Source organism: Hemitrygon akajei, unplaced genomic scaffold (assembly GCF_048418815.1).
Source record: "Hemitrygon akajei unplaced genomic scaffold, sHemAka1.3 Scf000189, whole genome shotgun sequence".
NCBI classification, from domain to species: domain Eukaryota; kingdom Metazoa; phylum Chordata; class Chondrichthyes; order Myliobatiformes; family Dasyatidae; genus Hemitrygon; species Hemitrygon akajei.
The window spans coordinates 241,769-257,826 of record NW_027332075.1 but is presented as its reverse complement, the minus strand read 5'-3'; positions in this window follow the sequence as shown (position 1 = coordinate 257,826).

Sequence of the window (16,058 nt, the reverse complement as noted above, 5' to 3'; positions counted from 1 at the left end):
ACTCTGTATCTGACCCCGGGAGTGTGTGATGGGACGGTGTGGAGGGAGATTCACTCTGTGTCTGACCCCTGGAGTGTGTGATGGGACGGTGTGGAGGGAGAATCATTCAGTGTCTGACACCGGGAGTGTGTAAAGGGACGGTGTGGAGGGAGATTCGCTCTGTGTCTGACGCCGGGAGTGTGTGATGGGACGGTGTGGCGGGAGATTCACTCTGTGTCTGACCCCGGGAGTGTGTGATGGGACGGTGTGGAGGGAGAATCATTCAGTGTCTGACACCGGGAGTGTGTAAAGGGACGGTGTGGAGGGAGATTCGCTCTGTGTCTGACGCCGGGAGTGTGTGATGGGACGGTGCGGAGGGAGATTCACTCTGTGTCTGACCCCGGGAGTGTGTGATGGGACGGTGTGTTGGGAGATTCGCTCTGTGTCTGACCACGTTAGTGTGTGATGGGACGGTGTGGAGGGAGATTCACTCTGTGTCAGACACAGGGAGTGTGTAATGGGACGGTGTGGAGGGAGATTCACTCTGTGTCTGACCCCGGGAGTGTGTGATGGGACGGTGTGGAGGGAGATTCGCTCTGTGTCTGACGTCGGGAGTGTGTGATGGGACGGTGCGGAGGGAGATTCACTCTGTGTCTGACCCCGGGAGTGTGTGATGGGATGGTGTGGAGGGAGATTCACTCTGTGTCTGGCCCCGGGAGTGTGTGATGGGACGGTGTGGAGGGAGATTCACTCTGTGTCTGGCCCCGGGAGTGTGTGATGGGACGGTGAGGAGGGAGATTCTCTCTGTGTCTGACCCCGGGATTGTGTGATGGGACGGTGCGGAGGAAGATGCACTCTGTGTCTGGCTCCGGGAGTGTGTGATGGGACGGTGCGGAGGAAGATTCACTCTGTGTCTGGCTCCGGGAGTGTGTGATGGGACGGTGCGGAGGAAGATTCACTCTGTGTCTGAGCCCTGGAGTGTGTGATGGGTCGGTGAGGAGGGAGCTTCACTCTGTGTCTGACCCCGGGAGTGTGTGATGGGTCGGTGAGGAGGGAGCTTCACTCTGTGTCTGACCTGGGGAATGTGTGATGAGACGGTGTGGAGGGAGTTTCACTCTGTTTCTGACCCCGGGAGTGTTTGATGGGGCGGTATGGAGGGAGATTCACTCTGTGTCTGACCCCGCAAGTGTGTGTGATCGGATCGTGTGGAGGGAGATTCACTCTGTGTCTGACCCCGGGAGTGTGTGATGGGAGAGTGCGGAGGGAGATTCATTCTGTGTCTGACCCCGGGAGGGTGGGATGGGACGGTGTGGACGGGGATTCACTCTGTGTCTGTCCCCGGGAGTGTGTGATGGGACGGTGTGGAGGGTGATTCACTCTGTATCTGACCCCAGGAGTGTTTGATGGGGCGGTGTGGAGGGAGATTCACTCTATGTGTGACCCCGGGAGTGTGTGATGGGACGGTGTGGAGGGAGATTCACTCTGTGTCTGACCCCTGGAGTGTGTGATGGGACGATGTGGAGGGAGATTCATTCTGTGTCTGACACCGGGAGTGTGTAATGGGACGGTGTGGAGGGAGATTCACTCTGTGTCTGACCCCGGGAGTGTGTGATGGGACGGTGTGGAGGGAGATTCGCTCTGTGTCTGACGCCGGGAGTGTGTGATGGGACGGTGCGGAGGGAGATTCACTCTCTGTCTGACCCCGGGAGTGTGTGATGGGATGGTGTGGAGGGAGATTCACTCTGTGTCTGGCCCCGGGAGTGTGTGATGGGACGGTGTGGAGGGAGATTCACTCTGTATCTGACCCCAGGAGTGTTTGATGGGGCGGTGTGGATGGAGATTCACTCTGTGTCTGACACAGGGAGTGTGTAATGGGACGGTGTGGAGGGAGATTCACTCTGTGTCTGACCCCGGGAGTGTGTGATGGGACGGTGTGGAGGGAGATTCGCTCTCTGTCTGACGTCGGGAGTGTGTGATGGGACGGTGCGGAGGGAGATTCACTCTGTGTCTGACCCCGGGAGTGTGTGATGGGATGGTGTGGAGGGAGATTCACTCTATGTCTGGCCCCGGGAGTGTGTGATGGGACGGTGTGGAGGGAGATTCACTCTGTGTCTGGACCCGGGAGTGTGTGATGGGACGGTGCGGAGGAAGATTCACTCTGTGTCTGAGCCCGGGAGTGTGTGATGGGTCGGTGAGGAGGGAGCATCACTCTGTGTCTGAGCCCGGGAGTGTGTGATGGGTCTGTGAGGAGGGAGCTTCACTCTGTGTCTGACCCCGGGATAGAGTGATGGGTCGGTGAGGAGGGAGCTTCACTCTGTGTCTGACCGCGGGAGAGTGTGATGGGACGGTGCGGAGGGAGATTCACTCTGTGTCTGATCCCGGGAGTGTGTGATGGGATGGTGTGGAGGGAGATTCACTCTGTATATGACCCCAGGAGTGTTTGATGGGGCGGTGTGAAGGGAGATTCACTCTGTGTCTGACCCCATAAGTGTGTGATGGGACAGTGTGGAGGGAGATTCTCTCTGTGTCTGACCCCGGGAGTGTGTGATGGGACGGTGCGGAGGAAGATTCACTTTGTGTCTGGCTCCGGGAGTGTGTGATGGGACGGTGCGGAGGAAGATTCACTCTGTGTCTGGCTCCGGGAGTGTGTGATGGGACGGTGCGGAGGAAGATTCACTCTGAGTCTGAGCCCGGGAGTGTGTGATGGGACGGTGCGGAGGAAGATTCACTCTGTGTCTGAGCCAGGGAGTGTGTGAAGGGACGGTGCGGAGGAAGATTCACTCTGTGTCTGAGCCCGGGAGTGTGTGATGGGTCGGTGAGGAGGGAGCTTCACTCTGTGTCTGACCCCGGGAGTGTGTGATGGGTCGGTGAGGAGGGAGCTTCACTCTGTGTCTGACCCCGGGAATGTGTGAATGGACGGTGTGGAGGGAGTTTCACTCTCTTTCTGACCCCGGGAGTGTTTGATGTGGCGGAATGGAGGGAGATTCGCTCTGTGTCTGACCCCGGGGGTGTGTGTGATCGGATCGTGTGGAGGGAGATTCACTCTGTGTCTGACCCCGGGAGTGTGTGATGGGAGAGTGCGGAGGGATATTCATTCTGTGTCTGACCCCGGGAGTGTGTGATGGGACGGTGTGGACGGGGATTCACTCTGTGTCTGACCCCGGGAGTGTGTGATGGGACGGTGTGGAGGGAGATTCACTCTGTGTCTGACCCCTGGAGTGTGTGATGGGAAGGTGTGGAGGGAGAATCAGTCAGTGTCTGACGCCGGGAGTGTGTGATGGGACGGTGCGGAGGGAGATTCACTCTGTGTCTGACCCCGGGAGTGTGTGATGGGACGGTGTGCTGGGAGATTCGCTCTGTGTCTGACCCCGTTAGTGTGTGATGGGACGGTGTGGAGGGAGATTCACTCTTCGTCTGGCCCCGGGAGTGTGTGATGGGACGGTGAGGAGGGAGATTCTCTCTGTGTCTGACCACGGGAGTGTGTAATGGGACGGTGCGGAGGAAGATTCACTCTGTGTCTGAGCCCGGGAGTCTGTGATGGGTCGGTGAGGAGGGAGCTTCACTCTGTGTCTGACCCCGGGAGAGAGTGATGGGTCGGTGAGGAGGGAGCTTCACTCTGTGTCTGAGCCCGGGAGTGTGTGATGGGACGGTGCGGAGGAAGATTCGCTCTGTGTCTGACCCCGGGGGTGTGTGTGATGCGATGGTGTGGAGGGAGATTCACTCTGTATCTGACCCCAGGAGTGTTTGATGGGGCGGTGTGAAGGGAGATTCACTCTGTGTCTGACCCCATAAGTGTGTGATGGGACAGTGTGGAGGGAGATTCTCTCTGTGTCTGACCCCGGGAGTGTGTGATGGGACGGTGCGGAGGAAGATTCTCTTTGTGTCTGGCTCCGGGAGTGTGTGATGGGACGGTGCGGAGGAAGATTCACTCTGTGTCTGGCTCCGGGAGTGTGTGATGGGACGGTGCGGAGGAAGATTCACTCTGTGTCTGAGCCCGGGAGTGTGTGTGATCGGATCGTGTGGAGGGAGATTCACTCTGTGTCTGACCCCGGGAGTGTGTGATGGGAGAGTGTGGACGGGGATTCACTCTGTTTCTGACCCCGGGAGTGTTTGTTGGAGCGGAATGGAGGGAGATTCACTCTGTGTCTGACCCCGGGAGTGTGTGTGATCGGATCGTGTGGAGGGAGATTCACTCTGTGTCTGACCCCGGGAGTGTGTGATGGGAGAGTGTGGACGGGGATTCACTCTGTGTCTGACCCCGGGAGTGTGTGATGGGACGGCGTGGAGGGAGATTCACTCTGTATCTGACCCCAGGAGTGTGTGATGGGACGGTGTGGAGGGAGAATCATTCTGTGTCTGACACCGGGAGTGTGTGTTGGGACGGTGTGGAGGGAGATTCGCTCTGTGTCTGACGCCGGGAGTGTGTGATGGGACGGTGTGGAGGGAGATTCGCTCTGTGTCTGACCCCGGGAGTGTGTGATGGGACGGTGCGAAGGGAGATTCACTCTGTGTCTGACCCCGGGAGCGTGTGATGGGACGGTGTGGAGGGAGATTCACTCTGCGTCTGGCCCCGGGAGTGGGTGATGGGACGGTGAGGAGGGAGATTCTCTCTGTGTCTGACCCCGGGAGTGTGTGATGGGACGGTGCGGAGGAAGATTCACTCTGTGTCTGGCTCCGGGATTGTGTGATGGGACGGTGCGGAGGAAGATTCACTCTGTGTCTGGCTCCGGGAGTGTGTGATGGGACGGTGCCGAGGAAGATTCACTCTGTGTCTGAGCCCGGGAGTGTGTGATGGGACGGTGCGGAGGAAGATTCACTCTGTTTCTGAGCCCGGGAGTGTGTGATGGGTCGGTGAGGAGGGAACTTCACTCTGTGTCTGAGCCCGTGAGTGCGTGATGGGTCGGTGAGGAGGGAGCTTCACTCTGTGTCTGACCCCGGGAATGTGTGATGGGACTGTGTGGAGGAAGATTCACTCTGTGTCTGGCTCCGGGAGTGTGTGATGGGACGGTGCGGAGGAAGATTCACTCTGTGTCTGACCCCGGGAGTGTGTGATGGGTCGGTGAGGAGGGAGCTTCACTCAGTGTCTGACCCCGGGAATGTGTAATGGGACGGTGTGGAGGGAGTTTCACTCTGTTTCTGACCCCGGGAGTGTTTGATGGGGAGGAATGGAGGGAGATTCGCTCTGTGTCTGACCCCGGGGGTGTGTGTGATCGGATCGTGTGGAGGGAGATTCACTCTGTGTCTGACCCCGGGAGTGTGTGATGGGAGAGTGCGGAGGGATATTCATTCTGTGTCTGACCCCGGGAGTGTGTGATGGGACGGTGTGGACGTGGATTCACTCTGTGTCTGACCCCGGGAGTGTGTGATGGGACGGTGTGGAGGGAGATTCACTCTGTATCTGACCCCAGGAGTGTTTGATGGGGCGGTGTGGAGGGAGCTTCACTCTATGTGTGACCCCGGGAGTGTGTGATGGGACGGTGTGGAGGGAGATTCACTCTGTGTCTGACCCCTGGAGTGTGTGATGGGACGGTGTGGAGGGAGAATCAGTCAGTGTCTGACGCCGGGAGTGTGTGATGGGACGGTGCGGAGGGAGATTCACTCTGTGTCTGACCCCGGGAGTGTGTGATGGGACGGTGTGTTGGGAGATTCGCTCTTTGTCTGACCCCGTTAGTGTGTGATGGGACGGTGTGGAGGGAGATTCACTCTGCGTCTGGCCCCGGGAGTGTGTGATGGGACGGTGAGGAGGGAGATTCTCTCTGTGTCTGACCCCGGGAGTGTGTAATGGGACGGTGCGGAGGAAGATTCACTCTGTGTCTGAGCCCGGGAGTGTGTGATGGGTCTGTGAGGAGGGAGCTACACTCTGTGTCTGACCCCGGGAGAGAGTGATGGGTCGGTGAGGAGGGAGCTTCACTCTGTGTCTGACCCCGGGAGAGTGTGATGTGACGGTGCGGAGGGAGATTCACTCTGTTTCTGACCCCGGGAGTGTTTGATGGAGCGGAATGGAGGGAGATTCACTCTGTGTCTGACCCCGTAAGTGTGTGATGGGACAGTGTGGAGGGAGATTCTCTCTGTGTCTGACCCCGGGAGTGTGTGATGGGACGGTGCGGAGGAAGATTCACTTTGTGTCTGGCTCCGGGAGTGTGTGATGGGACGGTGCGGAGGAAGATTCGCTCTGTGTCTGGCTCCGGGAGTGTGTGATGGGACGGTGCGGAGAAAGATTCACTCTGTGTCTGAGCCCGGGAGTGTGTGATGGGACGGTGCGGAGGAAGATTCACTCTGTGTCTGAGCCCGGGAGTGTGTGATGGGTCGGTGAGGAGGGAGCTTCACTCTGTGTCTGACCCCGGGAGTGTGTGATGGGTCGGTGAGGAGGGAGCTTCACTCTGTGTCTGACCCCGGGAATGTGTGATGGGACGGTGTGGAGGGAGTTTCACTCTGTTTCTGACCCCGGGAGTGTTTGATGGAGCGGAATGGAGGGAGATTCACTCTGTGTCTGACCCCGGGAGTGTGTGTGATCGGATCGTGTGGAGGGAGATTCACTCTGTGTCTGACCCCGGGAGTGTGTGATGGGACGGTGTGGAGGGAGATTCACTCTGTGTCTGACCCCGGGAGTGTGTGATGGGACGGCGTGGAGGGAGATTCACTCTGTATCTGACCCCAGGAGTGTGTGATGGGACGGTGTGGAGGGAGAATCATTCTGTGTCTGACACCGGGAGTGTGTAATGGGACGGTGTGGAGGGAGATTCACTCTGTGTCTGACCCAGGGAGTGTGTGTTGGGACGGTGTGGAGGGAGATTCGCTCTGTGTCTGACGCCGGGAGTGTGTGATGGGACGGTGTGGAGGGAGATTCGCTCTGTGTCTGACCCCGGGAGTGTGTGATGGGACGGTGCGAAGGGAGATTCACTCTGTGTCTGACCCCGGGAGTGTGTGATGGGACGGTGTGGAAGGAGATTCACTCTGCGTCTGCCCCCTGGAGTGTGTGATGGGACGGTGCGGAGGAAGATTCACTCTGTGTCTGGCTCCGGGATTGTGTGATGGGGCGGTGCGGAGGAAGATTCACTCTGTGTCTGGCTCCGGGAGTGTGTGATGGGACGGTGCCGAGGAAGATTCACTCTGTGTCTGAGCCCGGGAGTGTGTGATGGGACGGTGCGGAGGAAGGTTCACTCTGTGTCTGAGCCCGGGAGTGTGTGATGGGTCGGTGAGGAGGGAACTTCACTCTGTGTCTGAGCCCGTGAGTGCGTGATGGGTCGGTGAGGAAGGAGCTTCACTCTGTGTCTGACCCCGGGAATGTGTGATGGGACTGTGTGGAGGAAGATTCACTCTGTGTCTGGCTCCGGGAGTGTGTGATGGGACGGTGCGGAGGAAGATTCACTCTGTGTCTGAGCCCGGGAGTGTGTGATGGGACGGTGCGGAGGAAGATTCACTCTGTGTCTGAGCCCGGGAGTGTGTGATGGGACGGTGCGGAGGAAGATTCACTCTGTGTCTGAGCCCGGGAGTGTGTGATGGGTCGGTGAGGAGGGAGCTTCACTCTGTGTCTGACCCCGGGAGTGTGTGATGGGTCGGTGAGGAGAGAGCTTCACTCTGTGTCTGACCCCGGGAATGTGTGATGGGACGGTGTGGAGGGAGTTTCACTCTGTTTCTGACCCCGGGAGTGTTTGATCGGGCGGAATGGAGGGAGATTCGCTCTGTGTCTGACCCCGGGGGTGTGTGTGATCGGATCGTGTGGAGGGAGATTCAATCTGTGTCTGACCCCGGGAGTGTGTGATGGGAGAGTGCGGAGGGATATTCATTCTGTGTCTGACCCCGGGAGTGTGTGATGGGACGGTGTGGACGGGGATTCACTCTGTGTCTGACCACGGGAGTGTGTGATGGGACGGTGTGGAGGGAGATTCACTCTGTATCTGACCCCAGGAGTGTTTGATGGGGCGGTGTGGAGGGAGATTCACTCTATGTGTGACCCCGGGAGTGTGTGATGGGACGGTGTGGAGGGAGATTTACTCTGTGTCTGACCCCTGGAGTGTGTGATGGGACGGTGTGGAGGGAGAATCAGTCAGTGTCTGACGCCGGGAGTGTGTGATGGGACGGTGCGGAGGGAGATTCACTCTGTGTCTGACCCCTGGAGTGTGTGATGGGACGGTGTGGAGGGAGAATCAGTCAGTGTCTGACGCCGGGAGTGTGTGATGGGACGGTGTGGAGGGAGATTCGCTCTCTGTCTGACGTCGGGAGTGTGTGATGGGACGGTGCGGAGGGAGATTCACTCTGTGTCTGACCCCGGGAGTGTGTGATGGGATGGTGTGGAGGGAGATTCACTCTATGTCTGGCCCCGGGAGTTTGTGATGGGACGGTGTGGAGGGAGATTCACTCTGTGTCTGGACCCGGGAGTGTGTGATGGGACGGTGCGGAGGAAGATTCACTCTGTGTCTGAGCCCGGGAGTGTGTGATGGGTCGGTGAGGAGGGAGCTTCACTCTGTGTCTGACCCCGGGAGTGTGTGATGGGTCGGTGAGGAGGGAGCTTCACTCTGTGTCTGACCTGGGGAATGTGTGATGGGACGGTGTGGAGGGAGTTTCACTCTGTTTCTGACCCCGGGAGTGTTTGATGGGGCGGTATGGAGGGAGATTCACTCTGTGTCTGACCCCGGGAGTGTGTGTGATCGGATCGTGTGGAGGGAGTTTCACTCTGTGTCTGACCCCGTAAGTGTGTGATGGGACAGTGTGGAGGGAGATTCTCTCTGTGTCTGACCCCGGGAGTGTGTGATGGGACGGTGTGGAGGGAGATTCGCTCTGTGTCTGACCCCGGGAGTGTGTGATGGGACGGTGCGAAGGGAGATTCACTCTGTGTCTGACCCCGGGAGTGTGTGATGGGACGGTGTGGAGGGAGATTCACTCTGCGTCTGGCCCCGGGAGTGTGTGATGGGATGGTGCGGAGGAAGATTCACTCTGTGTCTGAGCCCGGGAGTGTGTGATGGGACGGTGCGGAGGAAGATTCACTCTGTGTCTGAGCCCGGGAGTGTGTGATGGGACGGTGCGGAGGAAGATTCACTCTGTCTCTGAGCCCGGGAGTGTGTGATGGGTCGGTGAGGAGGGAGCTTCACTCTGTGTCTGACCCCGGGAGTGTGTGATGGGTCGGTGAGGAGGGAGCTTCACTCTGTGTCTGACCCCGGGAATGTGTGATGGGACGGTGTGGAGGGAGTTTCACTCTGTTTCTGACCCCGGGAGTTTTTGATGGGGCGGAATGGAGGGAGATTCGCTCTGTGTCTGACCCCGGGGGTGTGTGTGATCGGATCGTGTGGAGGGAGATTCACTCTGTGTCTGACCCCGGGAGTGTGTGATGGGAGAGTGCGGAGGGATATTCATTCTGTGTCTGACACCGGGAGTGTGTGATGGGACGGTGTGGACGGGGATTCACTCTGTGTCTGACCCCGGGAGTGTGTGATGGGACGGTGTGGAGGGAGATTCACTCTGTGTCTGACCCCGGGAGTGTGTGATGGGACGGTGTGGAGGGAGATTCACTCTGCGTCTGGCCCCGGGAGTGTGTGATGGGATGGTGCGGAGGAAGATTCACTCTGTGTCTGAGCCCGGGAGTGTGTGATGGGACGGTGCGGAGGAAGATTCACTCTGTGTCTGAGCCCAGGAGTGTGTGATGGGACGGTGCGGAGGAAGATTCACTCTGTGTCTGAGCCCGGGAGTGTGTGATGGGTCGGTGAGGAGGGAACTTCACTCTGTGTCTGACCCCGGGAGTGTGTGATGGGTCGGTGAGGAGGGAGCTTCACTCTGTGTCTGACCCCGGGAATGTGTGATGGGACGGTGTGGAGGGAGTTTCACTCTGTTTCTGACCCCGGGAGTGTTTGATGGGGCGGAATGGAGGGAGATTCGCTCTGTGTCTGACCCCGGGGGTGTGTGTGATCGGATCGTGTGGAGGGAGATTCACTCTGTGTCTGACCCCGGGAGTGTGTGATGGGAGAGTGCGGAGGGATATTCATTCTGTGTCTGACACCGGGAGTGTGTGATGGGACGGTGTGGACGGGGATTCACTCTGTGTCTGACCCCGGGAGTGTGTGATGGGACGGTGTGGAGGGAGATTCACTCTGTATCTGACCCAAGGAGTGTTTGATGGGGCGGTGTGGAGGGAGATTCACTCTATGTGTGACCCCGGGAGTGTGTGATGGGACGGTGTGGAGGGAGATTCACTCTGTGTCTGACCCCTGGAGTGTGTGATGGGACAGTGTGGAGGGAGAATCATTCAGTGTCTGACACCGGGAGTGTGTAATGGGACGGTGTGGAGGGAGATTCACTCTGTGTCTGACCCCGGGAGTGTGTGATGGGACGGTGTGGAGGGAGATTCGCTCTGTGTCTGACGCCGGGAGTGTGTGATGGGACGGTGCGGAGGGAGATTCACTCTGTGTCTGACCCCGGGAGTGTGTGATGCGACGGTGTGTTGGGAGATTCGCTCTGTGTCTGACCCCGTTAGTGTGTGATGGGACGGTGTGGAGGGAGATTCACTCTGTGTCTGACCCCTGGAGTGTGTGATGGGACGGTGCGGAGGAAGATTCACTCTGTGTCTGAGCCCGGGAGTGTGTGATGGGTCGGTGAGGAGGGAGCTTCACTCTGTGTCTGACCCCGGGATAGAGTGATGGGTCGGTGAGGAGGGAGCTTCACTCTGTGTCTGACCCCGGGAGAGTGTGATGGGACGGTGCGGAGGGAGATTCACTCTGTGTCTGATCCCGGGAGTGTGTGATGGGATGGTGTGGAGGGAGATTCACTCTGTATATGACCCCAGGAGTGTTTGATGGGGCGGTGTGAAGGGAGATTCACTCTGTGTCTGACCCCATAAGTGTGTGATGGGACAGTGTGGAGGGAGATTCTCTCTGTGTCTGACCCCGGGAGTGTGTGATGGGACGGTGCGGAGGAAGATTCACTTTGTGTCTGGCTCCGGGAGTGTGTGATGGGACGGTGCGGAGGAAGATTCACTCTGTGTCTGGCTCCGGGAGTGTGTGATGGGACGGTGCGGAGGAAGATTCACTCTGAGTCTGAGCCCGGGAGTGTGTGATGGGACGGTGCGGAGGAAGATTCACTCTGTGTCTGAGCCCGGGAGTGTGTGAAGGGACGGTGCGGAGGAAGATTCACTCTGTGTCTGAGCCCGGGAGTGTGTGATGGGTCGGTGAGGAGGGAGCTTCACTCTGTGTCTGACCCCGGGAGTGTGTGATGGGTCGGTGAGGAGGGAGCTTCACTCTGTGTCTGACCCCGGGAATGTGTGAATGGACGGTGTGGAGGGAGTTTCACTCTCTTTCTGACCCCGGGAGTGTTTGATGTGGCGGAATGGAGGGAGATTCGCTCTGTGTCTGACCCCGGGGGTGTGTGTGATCGGATCGTGTGGAGGGAGATTCACTCTGTGTCTGACCCCGGGAGTGTGTGATGGGAGAGTGCGGAGGGATATTCATTCTGTGTCTGACCCCGGGAGTGTGTGATGGGACGGTGTGGACGGGGATTCACTCTGTGTCTGACCCCGGGAGTGTGTGATGGGACGGTGTGGAGGGAGATTCACTCTGTGTCTGACCCCTGGAGTGTGTGATGGGACGGTGTGGAGGGAGAATCAGTCAGTGTCTGACGCCGGGAGTGTGTGATGGGACGGTGCGGAGGGAGATTCACTCTGTGTCTGACCCCGGGAGTGTGTGATGGGACGGTGTGTTGGGAGATTCGCTCTGTGTCTGACCCCGTTAGTGTGTGATGGGACGGTGTGGAGGGAGATTCACTCTTCGTCTGGCCCCGGGAGTGTGTGATGGGACGGTGAGGAGGGAGATTCTCTCTGTGTCTGACCCCGGGAGTGTGTAATGGGACGGTGCGGAGGAAGATTCACTCTGTGTCTGAGCCCGGGAGTCTGTGATGGGTCGGTGAGGAGGGAGCTTCACTCTGTGTCTGACCCCGGGAGAGAGTGATGGGTCGGTGAGGAGGGAGCTTCACTCTGTGTCTGAGCCCGGGAGTGTGTGATGGGACGGTGCGGAGGAAGATTCGCTCTGTGTCTGACCCCGGGGGTGTGTGTGATGGGATGGTGTGGAGGGAGATTCACTCTGTATCTGACCCCAGGAGTGTTTGATGGGACGGTGTGGAGGGAGATTCACTCTGTGTCTGACCCCATAAGTGTGTGATGGGACAGTGTGGAGGGAGATTCTCTCTGTGTCTGACCCCGGGAGTGTGTGTGATCGGATCGTGTGGAGGGAGATTCACTCTGTGTCTGACCCCGGGAGTGTGTGATGGGAGAGTGTGGACGGGGATTCACTCTGTGTCTGACCCCGGGAGTGTGTGATGGGACGGCGTGGAGGGAGATTCACTCTGTATCTGACCCCAGGAGTGTGTGATGGGACGGTGTGGAGGGAGAATCATTCTGTGTCTGACACCGGGAGTGTGTGTTGGGACGGTGTGGAGGGAGATTCGCTCTGTGTCTGACGCCGGGAGTGTGTGATGGGACGGTGTGGAGGGAGATTCGCTCTGTGTCTGACCCCGGGAGTGTGTGATGGGACGGTGCGAAGGGAGATTCACTCTGTGTCTGACCCCGGGAGTGTGTGATGGGACGGTGTGGAGGGAGATTCACTCTGCGTCTGGCCCCGGGAGTGTGTGATGGGACGGTGAGGAGGGAGATTCTCTCTGTGTCTGACCCCGGGAGTGTGTGATGGGACGGTGCGGAGGAAGATTCACTCTGTGTCTGGCTCCGGGATTGTGTGATGGGACGGTGCGGAGGAAGATTCACTCTGTGTCTGGCTCCGGGAGTGTGTGATGGGACGGTGCCGAGGAAGATTCACTCTGTGTCTGAGCCCGGGAGTGTGTGATGGGACGGTGCGGAGGAACATTCACTCTGTGTCTGAGCCCGGGAGTGTGTGATGGGTCGGTGAGGAGGGAACTTCACTCTGTGTCTGAGCCCGTGAGTGCGTGATGGGTCGGTGAGGAGGGAGCTTCACTCTGTGTCTGACCCCGGGAATGTGTGATGGGACTGTGTGGAGGAAGATTCACTCTGTGTCTGGCTCCGGGAGTGTGTGATGGGACGGTGCGGAGGAAGATTCACTCTGTGTCTGACCCCGGGAGTGTGTGATGGGTCGGTGAGGAGGGAGCTTCACTCAGTGTCTGACCCCGGGAATGTGTAATGGGACGGTGTGGAGGGAGTTTCACTCTGTTTCTGACCCCGGGAGTGTTTGATGGGGCGGAATGGAGGGAGATTCGCTCTGTGTCTGACCCCGGGGGTGTGTGTGATCGGATCGTGTGGAGGGAGATTCACTCTGTGTCTGACCCCGGGAGTGTGTGATGGGAGAGTGCGGAGGGATATTCATTCTGTGTCTGACCCCGGGAGTGTGTGATGGGACGGTGTGGACGGGGATTCACTCTGTGTCTGACCCCGGGAGTGTGTGATGGGACGGTGTGGAGGGAGATTCACTCTGTATCTGACCCCAGGAGTGTTTGATGGGGCGGTGTGGAGGGAGATTCACTCTATGTGTGACCCCGGGAGTGTGTGATGGGACGGTGTGGAGGGAGATTCACTCTGTGTCTGACCCCTGGAGTGTGTGATGGGACGGTGTGGAGGGAGAATCAGTCAGTGTCTGACGCCGGGAGTGTGTGATGGGACGGTGCGGAGGGAGATTCACTCTGTGTCTGACCCCGGGAGTGTGTGATGGGACGGTGTGTTGGGAGATTCGCTCTTTGTCTGACCCCGTTAGTGTGTGATGGGACGGTGTGGAGGGAGATTCACTCTGCGTCTGGCCCCGGGAGTGTGTGATGGGACGGTGAGGAGGGAGATTCTCTCTGTGTCTGACCCCGGGAGTGTGTAATGGGACGGTGCGGAGGAAGATTCACTCTGTGTCTGAGCCCGGGAGTGTGTGATGGGTCGGTGAGGAGGGAGCTACACTCTGTGTCTGACCCCGGGAGAGAGTGATGGGTCGGTGAGGAGGGAGCTTCACTCTGTGTCTGACCCCGGGAGAGTGTGATGTGACGGTGCGGAGGGAGATTCACTCTGTTTCTGACCCCGGGAGTGTTTGATGGAGCGGAATGGAGGGAGATTCACTCTGTGTCTGACCCCGTAAGTGTGTGATGGGACAGTGTGGAGGGAGATTCTCTCTGTGTCTGACCCCGGGAGTGTGTGATGGGACGGTGCGGAGGAAGATTCACTTTGTGTCTGGCTCCGGGAGTGTGTGATGGGACGGTGCGGAGGAAGATTCGCTCTGTGTCTGGCTCCGGGAGTGTGTGATGGGACGGTGCGGAGAAAGATTCACTCTGTGTCTGAGCCCGGGAGTGTGTGATGGGACGGTGCGGAGGAAGATTCACTCTGTGTCTGAGCCCGGGAGTGTGTGATGGGTCGGTGAGGAGGGAGCTTCACTCTGTGTCTGACCCCGGGAGTGTGTGATGGGTCGGTGAGGAGGGAGCTTCACTCTGTGTCTGACCCCGGGAATGTGTGATGGGACGGTGTGGAGGGAGTTTCACTCTGTTTCTGACCCCGGGAGTGTTTGATGGAGCGGAATGGAGGGAGATTCACTCTGTGTCTGACCCCGGGAGTGTGTGTGATCGGATCGTGTGGAGGGAGATTCACTCTGTGTCTGACCCCGGGAGTGTGTGATGGGAGAGTGTGGACGGGGATTCACTCTGTGTCTGACCCCGGGAGTGTGTGATGGGACGGCGTGGAGGGAGATTCACTCTGTATCTGACCCCAAGAGTGTGTGATGGGACGGTGTGGAGGGAGAATCATTCTGTGTCTGACACCGGGAGTGTGTAATGGGACGGTGTGGAGGGAGATTCACTCTGTGTCTGACCCCGGGAGTGTGTGTTGGGACGGTGTGGAGGGAGATTCGCTCTGTGTCTGACGCCGGGAGTGTGTGATGGGACGGTGTGGAGGGAGATTCGCTCTGTGTCTGACCCCGGGAGTGTGTGATGGGACGGTGCGAAGGGAGATTCACTCTGTGTCTGACCCCGGGAGTGTGTGATGGGACGGTGTGGAGGGAGATTCACTCTGCGTCTGCCCCCTGGAGTGTGTGATGGGACGGTGCGGAGGAAGATTCACTCTGTGTCTGGCTCCGGGATTGTGTGATGGGACGGTGCGGAGGAAGATTCACTCTGTGTCTGGCTCCGGGAGTGTGTGATGGGACGGTGCCGAGGAAGATTCACTCTGTGTCTGAGCCCGGGAGTGTGTGATGGGACGGTGCGGAGGAAGGTTCACTCTGTGTCTGAGCCCGGGAGTGTGTGATGGGTCGGTGAGGAGGGAACTTCACTCTGTGTCTGAGCCCGTGAGTGCGTGATGGGTCGGTGAGGAGGGAGCTTCACTCTGTGTCTGACCCCGGGAATGTGTGATGGGACTGTGTGGAGGAAGATTCACTCTGTGTCTGGCTCCGGGAGTGTGTGATGGGACGGTGCGGAGGAAGATTCACTCTGTGTCTGAGCCCGGGAGTGTGTGATGGGACGGTGCGGAGGAAGATTCACTCTGTGTCTGAGCCCGGGAGTGTGTGATGGGACGGTGCGGAGGAAGATTCACTCTGTGTCTGAGCCCGGGAGTGTGTGATGGGTCGGTGAGGAGGGAGCTTCACTCTGTGTCTGACCCCGGGAGTGTGTGATGGGTCGGTGAGGAGGGAGCTTCACTCTGTGTCTGACCCCGGGAATGTGTGATGGGACGGTGTGGAGGGAGTTTCACTCTGTTTCTGACCCCGGGAGTGTTTGATCGGGCGGAATGGAGGGAGATTCGCTCTGTGTCTGACCCCGGGGGTGTGTGTGATCGGATCGTGTGGAGGGAGATTCACTCTGTGTCTGACCCCGGGAGTGTGTGATGGGAGAGTGCGGAGGGATATTCATTCTGTGTCTGACCCCGGGAGTGTGTGATGGGACGGTGTGGACGGGGATTCACTCTGTGTCTGACCCCGGGAGTGTGTGATGGGACGGTGTGGAGGGAGATTCACTCTGTATCTGACCCCAGGAGTGTTTGATGGGGCGGTGTGGAGGGAGATTCACTCTATGTGTGACCCCGGGAGTGTGTGATGGGACGGTGTGGAGGGAGATTTACTCTGTGTCTGACCCCTGGAGTGTGTGATGGGACGGTGTGGAGGGAGAATCAGTCAGTG